Source organism: Acyrthosiphon pisum, chromosome A1 (genome assembly GCF_005508785.2).
Source record: "Acyrthosiphon pisum isolate AL4f chromosome A1, pea_aphid_22Mar2018_4r6ur, whole genome shotgun sequence".
NCBI lineage: Eukaryota > Metazoa > Arthropoda > Insecta > Hemiptera > Aphididae > Acyrthosiphon > Acyrthosiphon pisum.
In genome coordinates this window covers 166764583-166767520 of record NC_042494.1, presented here as the reverse complement: position 1 = coordinate 166767520, position 2938 = coordinate 166764583, and the positions used below count along the sequence as shown (strand labels likewise).

The 2938-nt window shown below is 30.5% G+C and overlaps 1 protein-coding gene across 1 annotated transcript in view; it reads right to left on the bottom strand.

Moving 5' to 3' along the window:
- Positions 1–2450: 2450 nt before the first annotated feature.
- LOC100167505 (UBA-like domain-containing protein 2-B) overlaps positions 2451–2938 on the bottom strand; it is a gene marked incomplete in the record, with an annotated part of 4195 nt that continues 3707 nt past the window's right edge. Inside the window, 1 exon segment of the mRNA NM_001293403.1 lies at positions 2451–2938.

Sequence of the window (2938 nt, the reverse complement as noted above, 5' to 3'; positions counted from 1 at the left end):
CTTTTGCCCCCCCCCCCATGCCCCTCCCAAAATTAAGCCCTGGATCCGTCACTGATAAGAACTATGATCGTCACGAACCGTATTTTCGTCCTAGTTCGCACATGTGCATCGCCTTTGTGCAAATTGGATTTCATGAGAAATAAGAATAAATGTATCCGCATGACGTTGCCTATAAATGCTTTTTGTTGGTTGCCTATATAAATTATACGTTGCCCCTTAAAAAAATATGCGCAGTCTTTTCATTGAGCATACTTCTTATAGTGTAAGGCTTATACATATAGTTTTTACATTTTATTGTTTACTTGATAATACAATAATCTGTAATTAAAATTATAACATGTATATGAATGGTAGGCATACTGCATACATCATAATCACACGCCATCGTCATTACAAACAATAGGTACAAAATATCTACCGGTTCATACGCCGACCTCAAACCGTTTGATATATTTTATGTAGGTTTTAATGTATATTAGATTAATTCGTCTACAACTGTATACGCAGAAATACGCTATAATACATTTTTTGTCACACCGAAAGTTTGGTTTTCGATAGCGATACAATCGTTGGAAAGCGTCCTTTTTCCGTCCTGAGGGCGGTAAAGCGGGAATTCCTAAAAAGCACCGGGCGGGAAAGTGATAATCCCAAAAAGCGCCGGGTGGTAAAGTGGAAATCCCAAAAAGTGCTGGGCGCACATATGCAGGGAATACGTTGCACAACCAGACACTGAAATCTATACCACGGTGCTTACAAAACTTTTGGTTACATATTATTATATTCATATCATAACATCCATGCGTGACGCTCAAAATAAATAAAACCAAATCGTTTCTTTCATGAAATATTATTGTAGAATCAAGTCTAGTTGTTGTATAGATCCCCTGCATTACTTTAAACTTTTGCCGTGATAGATGAATGCAGAGGTGTGACAAAAAATAGTATGTGTAGCTCACTTGCCGTAGGTACTTGCCGGTTGCCACACAATATACCATTTTATAACTATTATTATTTTATGAATTGTCTTGTTTTTCTACCGCCACAGCCGATCAGTAATGTCGGTAGGTAACATTAAATTAACGACACGGCCAATAATAAATATTATGGAATACTGACTAGATTACCTATTATATATTATTTTATATTTTATGACTACCTACTTGGAATTTTTTCATACTATTTAAAAGTAGATCCTATAAATATTTTCTATTAAGAGGACGTGATACCCGCATGTGTTGTCTCCGTCTTACAAGTGCATAACATAGCAAATTATACGCAAAGCAGAACACGTGTAGCTCCGTTAGCTTGAAAATTAGAGTAAATTGACCTCTTATAAAATCTAAAGGTAAGATTATTATCTAGACAACCTCATGAGCATTTTTTATTATATTTTAATTTTTAAGCGAACTATGAGTACTTTAAAATGCACAAACAATTTACAATTAATACTCATAGCTCGCTTTAAATTATTAATAATGATTATTAAATTATTATGGTGTTCGAACACAAAATGTAAAAATGTATATTATACTGTAATATTAAATAAATGTCTTATCTTAAAAAAATATCTACTTAAATTATTATAGACAACTGAGATTTTCATCTAGGATAAATAAAAAGATTACCAGTAGATACTAGATTTTAATCTACATGAAATAATAGATAATGAAATTTTCATCAAGATAATTCTCAATACTGCCCCAATAGGTTAGATCGATCTAAATTTTAATATTAAAAATTACAGACTATAATACTAAAATGTGTTCTTATTAATTTAAAATTTGCCGCATGTTATATTCGTACCTAAGTAAGACAAAGTATACACAATATGCGGATATCGGGATGTGTACATATATTATTATTATGGTCTCAAAGCCACTGTTGTCTACTTGTCTGTGACGTCACAGACCGGACGTCCTTCGGACGATGTTTGCATAATTGCATAGGTAGTAAAAAAATTTTAATTTTCCAATAACGTGCAGAGCCGTTTTTGTTTTTTTACCGCACAGTGTGAGGGAGGGACAACATAACAATTACCCACTGGCCACTATTATAATTTATAGCTATTAGATTGTATGTTTATTGTGTTCAAGATTCATCATGGTACTATTATGAGCCGACCACATGGTCGTTTAACGGGTCAGTGATAAAACCGAAATTAAATATGTCACTTTACAACTATAGGCAGGTACTTGGGTAAGTACTAAATATTGTAATATATTTTAAACGTGCTACATTATTATTACACAATATTTATTTATTTTTTCAAGCTGTTATACATTTTGCAATCGCGTCACACGCACTTAATGATATCGTCTAATGTAATTTTTATTTGTGATAAAACACAATATAATAGCATAATACGGGTATGACGAGTGATGACTATACGGAATTGTTTAACAGGAAACACACGTCAATAATGGGACAATGATAGAATAAAATAAACGTAATTTTCAAACAAAATAATGTATTTACTTTATTACAATTATTTTTTGATTTTTTTTTAAATTATAATAAGTTTAGTAATTATACCACAACAGTTATGTTTCACATTATGCACTGTTGGAACATGTTATTATTGTTTCTGTGTAACATATTTGTTATGCTCGGTACGCAGTCATAATGAAATTTTGAGTTGTACAAACAAAAATAAGATATTAGCTATTATAATATAAATTATTTATGCATATAAAAAAAAATATATATAATAATAGAAAAAATAATGTCAAGTTTGATCTTTCTCTTTAATCAAAAACAAATATAATTATTATGTTAAGCATCTTGCAATAATATTGCAGTGGTTTTTGATGGAAATTGAATTATGATTACAAAATATTAAACTTAATTTTAAATTGAGTATTTATTATATGTTTCATAAATTACTTAGTCTAATGAAAATACTTCTAACAAAAAAAAAACAGTAAATCAAAAAAAAAAA